Source organism: Callorhinchus milii, unplaced genomic scaffold, assembly GCF_018977255.1.
Source record: "Callorhinchus milii isolate IMCB2004 unplaced genomic scaffold, IMCB_Cmil_1.0 Scaffold1, whole genome shotgun sequence".
Classification (NCBI taxonomy): Eukaryota; Metazoa; Chordata; class Chondrichthyes; order Chimaeriformes; family Callorhinchidae; genus Callorhinchus; species Callorhinchus milii.
Window position 1 is genome coordinate 5,038,088 of NW_024704742.1, and position 8,211 is coordinate 5,046,298.

Genomic DNA, 8,211 nt, shown 5'->3' on the forward strand with positions numbered 1-8,211 from the left:
CAATTGGAAAATATCTCTGGAATTGTCTGCACTGTAGGTAGGCAATAAAAGCAGTGAGCGGCAATAGAATGCATGGTAGGTGAGGCGATGTGAAGAATCAATCTGTTTTAATGGCTAAATCCCCCTATTATTATTATTATTATTAATGATTTCTTTAAAAAGAATCGTAGAAATATTTAAATAGACGATCTGTGTACAACAATTTTCGGATGCATGTTGTAAGAAAAGCTTTTTATCGTTGAGCATTTGTTATCAATCTGCAGCAAAAAAACACCCTTTTAGCTATCAAACTAACCAGTCAGATTTTGAGGGTATCCGTTCAACTTCCACTCCCTCCCCATCTCCCTCCCTCCACATCTTCGAACCCGTCTCCCCCTCCTCTCTTGACACCACCATATCCAACATGAAACACACCACCTGTTCCCTTGACCCCAGACCCACCCCTCTCCTTACCTCCCAGCTCCACCTCCTCGCCCCTCTACTCTCCGACACCATCAATCTCTCCCTCTAATCGGGCACCGTTTCGAATCCCCTAAAAACAGCTATAATCACCCACGTCCTGAAAAAACCTTCCCTGGACCCACCCCTGCTTTTTAACTGCCAGCCCATCTCCAACCTCCCCTTTCTTTCCAAGGTCCTTGAAAGAGTCGTTGTTTCCCAGCTTCGCTCCTACCACTCCCTTAATGAGCCCCTCCACTCGGGTGTTTGCACTGCTCACAGCATGGAAACTGCTCTGGTCAAGGTCACAAATGACATCCTGTCCATCTGTAACCAGGGCCTCCTCTTCCCTCCTCATCCTCTTTGCTGCCTTCGATACCATGGACCACTCTATCCTCCTCCACCGCCTCTCCTCTCACCTCAATCTTCAAGGTTCTGTCCTTGAACAGTTTAGGTCTTATCTCTCAGCCCCGTCTCCAATTTGTCTCCGCCAACAGTGTCTCTTCCAGCTCCCGCACAATCTCATGCCGTGTTCCTCAAGGCTCTGTCTTCAGTTCTCTCCAATAGAAGAGGGAGTGAACAGGTCGATATGGGGTTAGCAGTTCACAGAGGTAGGGAGGAGCAAGGCCATGGGGGGCTTTGAAGGCGAGGACGAGGATTTTGGACCCCATCCTCTAGGGGATGGGGAGCCAGGCGAGCATAGCATCAGAATTGTAATTAGCAGTTTTAAACACCTGGATGCCTTTCTTTACCCAGAGCGTCTTAGATATAAAATGAATCAGAAAAATAGGTTATCCATTAGATGATGATAACTGATGCTTTTTGTTTTCAAATGTATTTTTCACCCTTTCTCCCTTCACCAAACCAAAATGTTGGTGCCTCTATCCTTTGGGGCAATGTACCTTGAGTTACCTGTAAGGAGACAAACATGAAGAGGATAGAGGGTATCATTTCCCAACACATTACTGCCAATTCTCCCTGTACCAGCTTTCCTGGTTGAACGGATGAAAATTGCTATTTAAGGGGATGTGGCAATGCAAACTTCGACTCTGCGTTGTATTTGCACAATGATCCATATTGCAGAGTTCCAGTTGTGTAGCAGTTATTCTGCTCATAGGCATGTCTTCTCTATAGTAATCACAAAAGATTGTATAATATAGGCTTCCAAAAGCTCTGACTTTTCTTTTTGTTCCACTCTTTGTTTAACTCTCCTTTTCTCTTGCTCTCTGATCTGCTCTGTTTTGTTCTGAACCTCTGTGTCTGTTCTCTGTTTTAACTCACTGGTCTCAATCCCCATTTTACTCTGTTTTGAATTAAACAAAGAATTAAACAGAGAACGAAACAGAGAATAAAACGGAATGAAATAGAGAATGAGACAGAGTGAAAAATCCTGAAGCGTTAGAATGCACATCAAAATTCACATCTTTGTTTTACTCTCTGTTTCGCTTACTGTTTTGCCTTTTTTTTTTTGCAATCTTCCCAAATAAGAAAGCGAAACGAACATAGCATTTAGTTGTCCCGTCCCTTTGTGTTGAAAATCTGCATTTTGAAGCTTCGTGGTTAGAGCACTTGTCATCGCAAGCGAGAGGACCTGGGTTTGATTTCCGGGCAGGGCGAAACCTTGGGCAGGTTTCCTTACTCTACACCGTCCCTGTTTACACAGCAGTAAGTAGGAACCTGGTTGTTAGTCGATTGGCGGATCGCTTTTCTGTGAGTAATAACCCTTCAAAAAATAACAATAATAATTTGGTCACTCAATCCACGACTGTTTGTGGGACGCTGCTGTGCGCAATTGGCTGCCGGGTTTCGCCCATAAAACATACAGTCAATTCACTTTACAGTATATTCTGTGAAGCGCTTTGAGACGTCTCGAAGACGTGATGAGGCGCTATATCAAATGCAAGGATTATTGTTGTAAGCTAAATTTGCAGTATCGGACGAGGTGCAATTTTGTAACCTTTTTGGTTATCCAACAAAATAATCATCGATATAACAAAATAGCACAGATTTATGCCATAAATCAAGAAATATTCAATCAAGGAACATTTATTTTGTTGGCTAACCAAAAAGGTTGCTTAGCCTATTCACACTCACTAACTGGGCTCACATATGAAGAATGCCCAATCCAGAGTTCAAATACCTACGGGAATTTTAAAGTGGTTATTGGATTCCCTCATCCCACAATGAAGGGTCTGTGAATACGAATGATTTTCATTGTACTGACTGGAAATCAATGCCATTATCAGTCTCGTTATCATGAAATATTTTGGTTCCAATCGATTCCGTGACCATATATCCAGCTTTATAGAGACCTTATTACCTCCTTCCACAACTAGGCACACAGGATCAATAGCACATTTCCCTCTGTCACAAGTTAATGAATTTATTTAGTGAAAAGTCACTGCTATCCATATTACTAATAATAATCCCTCCAAAAAAAAAACAATAATAAATTGGTCATTTTCAATCTACGACTGTTTGTGGGACATTGCTGTGTGCAATTGGCTGCCGCGTTCGCCCACAAGTATACAGTCAATTCACTTTACAGTGTGATCTGTGAAGCGCTTTGGGACGTCCTCCCGACGTGAAAAGCGCTATATCAAATGCAAGGATTATTATTATTATATTACTAGATGCTGCGGCTTCAAGATAGTTATCCACCTTTTGGAGTGTGATTGTGTTCTAAACAACTTGTGTTCATCTATTGTTTATCAATAAGATGATGAACTGATGATACTGTAATCTACAATTTAACCTGATAACGCTTATGTAATCCATTATAACTCCAGATTCTATGGCATAAAGGACTAATGAAATGCAACATCACCACAGAGCTAAGAAAAGCAATCTGAAAGAAACGTTTACTCATTGGGGTTCGTTAGGTGCTGTTTACTAAAATAGTAATTATTCTGTTCCAAGATTTTTAAAAATATTTTTTCTGATTTTTTAAAGTATTCATCTCTAAATTTGTTCAGTTGGACGCACTCTCCCCTCTGGATTAGAAGGTTCTGGGCTCAAATCCTACATCTGGCGGCAAACGAGAACATTTCCTTTGGCATCCTGGCCAACAATCCTCCAGATAAATCAATCATTCATCTCATCGCTGTTTGCGTTACCTTGCTGTACACAAATTGGCTGGCATGCTTCCCTGCAAATATACAGGCACTATACCCAACAGCAATTAACTGCGAAGCACTTTAAGACATTTTAAGGCCATTCATCTGTGTACAAAGGAAGTCTTATCCTAATGCTCCAACTCTGCTCTCTACGAGTTCATCAAATCAATTCAAAATTTAATAATAATAAAATGTAGTGATAAATAAGAGTCCTTTTGTGCTTCAACAAAGATAGTGTTACCATCGCAATACTGTGAGATTTATATTTTAGTGCATCAATACTTTACAAGCATTTTTGGACCTGTATCATGCATTTTTCTTACAAGATGTCAGATGAAAAATTTTGGCTGAATTGTCTGTCTCTCTGGTGTCAACCGAATGTGTTTGTGCCAAGCAAATGGGAGTGCTAGGAAAACAGGAATGTCAGAGTCACAAGAGAGGCATCCAGGGGAGAGCGGGATTCTCAAGAAGCAGATCATATGCCCTTTTTATTTAGCTACTTGATATTTACTTACCATTTAGTTATCCCTTGAGCTGTCACTGCGGCAGGCAGGACACTGAGCACGTCTAGGGGAAGCAGAAGGGTTTGGATCAGTTTGCAATAACTCCCACTTATTAAAATAAAATACATTTCTTCTGCAGTCATCTATAAATATGCAAAAAGGATTTAATAAGGTGGACGTTAATAGGCTGGTGAGTTCAAAGTGAGGGGGGCAGTGAATATCAGATGGTCAGTAGCAGATCCAAAATGGAGTTTAGGAGGAACGTCTTTGCATAGAGGGTGGTGAGAATGTGGAACTCGGTGCCAAGAGTTGTGGTTGAAGCAAAGAACATCAATGTATTTAAGATGAAACTTGATGTGCACATGAGAGAAAAGGCAATAAGAGAGGGGGATTGGAGAGGGGATTAGGAGGGATGGACGCTCGTATGAAGTATAAACACCAGCATGGACTAGTTAGCCTGTTTCCATGCCATATCACTCTATGTAACCCTATGCGATTCCCAAACTATCATACATGACATGATACTAGCCTCAATAATTATTTATTATTGGGATTAATAATATTATCATTGCATAATAATGGTTTGCTTGGCATTTGTTGGCTCGGAGGTTTATTTGGGAAAATAGAAGGCAGTTAATCTGACAGGACTAAACAGGAACCCAACCCATCTCTCATCAGCCCCTTCTACTGACAAATACAGTAGCCCTATGTTTACTCGTGCAGTTGCATATTTCTATCACTAGAGAGAGAAAGTGTGCTGTGCGATGTTGGTGCTGTGCTATACAGTGCACTATCCAAATAGCAGCTGTGATAGAATGGTCTTGCGCAGATGAAGTCTCTCTCCCTCCACACCACACGCCCACCCCCTCCAAAAAAAAATGCCCAGCTAATCTGGATAAAGCACAGCTGTTGCTGGAAGTCTTTTGAATTCCTTTTGCCACTTCTTTTCCCAGACTGATCCTGAGAGGATCGCACAGGGAGGTAAGTGCCCGTGTTCCCAGACAGAACGAGGAAGCAACACTCACTCGTTTGTGGAGCACAGCAGCAGTTTCTGGACTTCAGCCCAAACGATAGGATCTTTGTTGTGACACAGCTCTGCCCAAGATTGCAATGCTTTTATATAACCTTGAAGGGGAGAAGCGTATTTGTGTGTTGGATCTGATCCACTATTTGGATAATTAAAAGTTTCGCCCACAAAATTCGCAGTCAATTCACTCTACAGTAGCACTTTAGAGATGTGAAGCACTTTAGAGATGGCTCGAAGATGTGATAAGGTGCTACATCAAATACAAGGATGATTATTATTATTATTATTAGCTGCATGCCTCTTCAGTGTTTAACAACAGCTTTCAGCTTGCACTTATCTTGTACATAAACTTGGGACGTCCTCCCGATGTGAAAGGCACTGTACAAGTGTGCCACACAGCAAGGTGGGAGAAAGTGCGGAAGGGAAGTAAGGGGAAGGTGACTGAAGATATGGTGAAAGAGGTAGTTTTTTTAAAAAAAAAGAAGAGTTTTGAAGAAAAATGAGGCAGAGGGATTTTAGGAGATACTGTAGTTTCAGAGTATGGGGAGATAAATGCTGACAGCTCAGCCACCACTGGTGTTTGGAGGTGGGTGACTGTCACATGTTTGCAGAATTAAGGGATTGGCTACAGGAGATTAAATTTAAGCATTATTATTAATAACATGTCAACATTATTTTTTATTTCAATACCCCATTCAGTCATTTACCATTGAATGATACTATCCGTTCTGCACCCACACAGTGAAGTGCGGCAAATAGGTCACCACACTATCGAACGTGTACCTGGTGCTAACTGGCCCATCGACTGAGAAATGATGGCTTGAACCTGTACAGAAATAATCCTCTGCACAAGGATCCATATAACCCCCTGATTCATTGAACCTGTGGAACCTGAGAGTTATGTGGCTATCGTGAAAAGCGATACCCAGTCATTGCTGATATTTATTCTGTTTATTATAGAAATTGGGGGCCTGAGGGTATAAAATAAGAGCATCCTCACCCTTACAGTCAAGGCTATAAGTAACGGTTATAAACTGCTCAAGTTTCACGCTCGTGATTGGCTGTGTTTGCAACGCACGCAATGTACCATACATCTTGAATGTCTACTTTTACTTAGGTCTCCCTCAATAATGGGTGAAGGTGCTGCTCAATTTACAGATACTACAAAATACAGACTGGCACATTACAGGTTTGATCCCCAAGTCTGGCGATATGCAAGATAAATATTGACCATTCGGCTACATTACTCAATTAAACCGAAATGAATCGAATCTGGTTCAATTCAAGCTGCTTGGATTTGGCTTATCTTTTTGACAACGTTTTCCGGTTACCCATTCATTTCGGGAAGATAACTAGGCATTGCACTTAAAAAGAGATTTTCATAAAGAAAACCTCAGAGGAACCAAGAGAGTATGTTAGTTCACAACTCATGTTGCTATTTAAAATCTTTCCATTACACAAAGTACTGTTTAAGAGTGAATGATTTATGCGATGGACTTATTCTTTCAGGTTTGATAGCTTTTTACGGGATAGGAATCGTCTTTCGTGTTTTAACAGGTTGTTCTATTATGTAAGAGCATATTTATATTTCACATCTCGTGAGCAGAATTGTCACAATAAGAAAGGTCTGAACAGATGGGGCTGGCAAAATGCATTTGGTGCATTTAGTGGTGTCACCTGATCCTTAATTGAACACTTTGGCATTGCTCTGACTTTTGCAAAGAAGACTAATGCCCATTCATTTCACTTGGTAAAGTTATATGTGCGGGCTTTTATTCCTCTTGAAGTAGCTCGTGCAGACTCCAGGGAGTTTAAGCAGCATTATTATAATATAAGTGTATAACATTTAAAGGAAGTGCTTACCTCTGTTCTTCTCATTGCTGCCCAATGTGGATAAGAAGATCTTTCACTCCAGCAGCCTAGGGAGAGAGTGTTGAGAGAATACAATTTCCAAATAGATGCAAGAGCCTCAAGAACATTGCTGCAACTTCTTTTTTTTTCTTTCAGTGCCTTACAGAAATACTTTACACCTGACAGGATACAGGAACATATGACACATCACAGTTTTCTGTTCCCAATTGCAGTTTTCCCCTAATCGATATTCTCTTCCGGCTCCCAATCCAGTCTATATCTCATTCCTACTCCTTAGATCCCTTTGCCTCCATTTGGAGAAAGAGAAAAGATTAAAAGGACATTTTTTTAAACATATACACACACACACACACACACACACACAGAGTTTGGGGGATATAGAATGCTTTACCGAGTGCAGTAGTTGAGACAGAATCTATAATTAGCTTTAAAGAAAAACTTTCTACAGTTCAATGCCAACAAGACTGAGGCTCTCCTGCTTGGCTCCCATCAGCACCCACTCACCTCAACCTGCATGGGTGCTTACTACACCTCACCGAGGCAGTGTAGAGCCTCTGCCTTATTCGATGCCCCTCTCTCCACCAACTGTTCTTCCAACCTTACATTCAGGCTCTTACATGCTCGGCTTTCCCTGAGCTCCGCAGAATTGCCCACATCTGCCACTATTTCTCCTGCTCCAGCTAATGAGACCTTCAGCCACGCTTTCAGCACTTCCAAGCTTGATTACTCTAAACTTCCTGCTCGGTAGACTCTATAGCATTTTCTTAAACAAGCTGCAGACCATCCAGAACTCTGCTACCCATGTCCTCTCCATTAAACTTTTTTTGCTCCAGTAAAAACAGCTCCAAAAGACTCTCAACATTAGTGATGTCCTCTGGTACAGTTCCATCTAGAATCTCATGCCTACCATCAGATCCAGCTTTGACAATAGGAAAGAAGGAAACTCACCGATTGAATCTCTTGCTCAAGTTTCAGTGGTTTCGTCAAGCATGAATAGACAGAAGGTTGTTAGTGAACCAGCCATCTGGCTTTTTGACCTATTATGCGTAGTCGATGGGATGATCTCAAGAGGGAAAATACAACAGCCCAAAGTTGGCCCGTGACACTGCAGTGTTATTAGTCAACAACAACTTGCATTTATATATCCCGCTTCACACAAGGTAGCATCTTGAAGCACGGAAAATAACTTTGAGCTGGTTAGCAAGTCCAATGGCAATGCAAATAAGTGTTGGACCTAATCATTGTGACTGAGTCG

At 41.4% G+C, this 8,211-nt stretch overlaps 1 long non-coding RNA gene across 1 annotated transcript; it reads right to left on the reverse strand.

Moving 5' to 3' along the window:
• Positions 1 to 1,115: 1,115 nt before the first annotated feature.
• Positions 1,116 to 7,043, reverse strand: LOC103182139. The gene is made up of 3 exons (XR_488287.2): positions 6,948 to 7,043; positions 4,070 to 4,121; positions 1,116 to 1,350 (listed from the first exon to the last, which is right to left on the reverse strand). It is a non-coding gene; the product is annotated as an uncharacterized LOC103182139 (long non-coding RNA).
• Between the last annotated feature and the right edge of the window lie 1,168 nt (positions 7,044 to 8,211).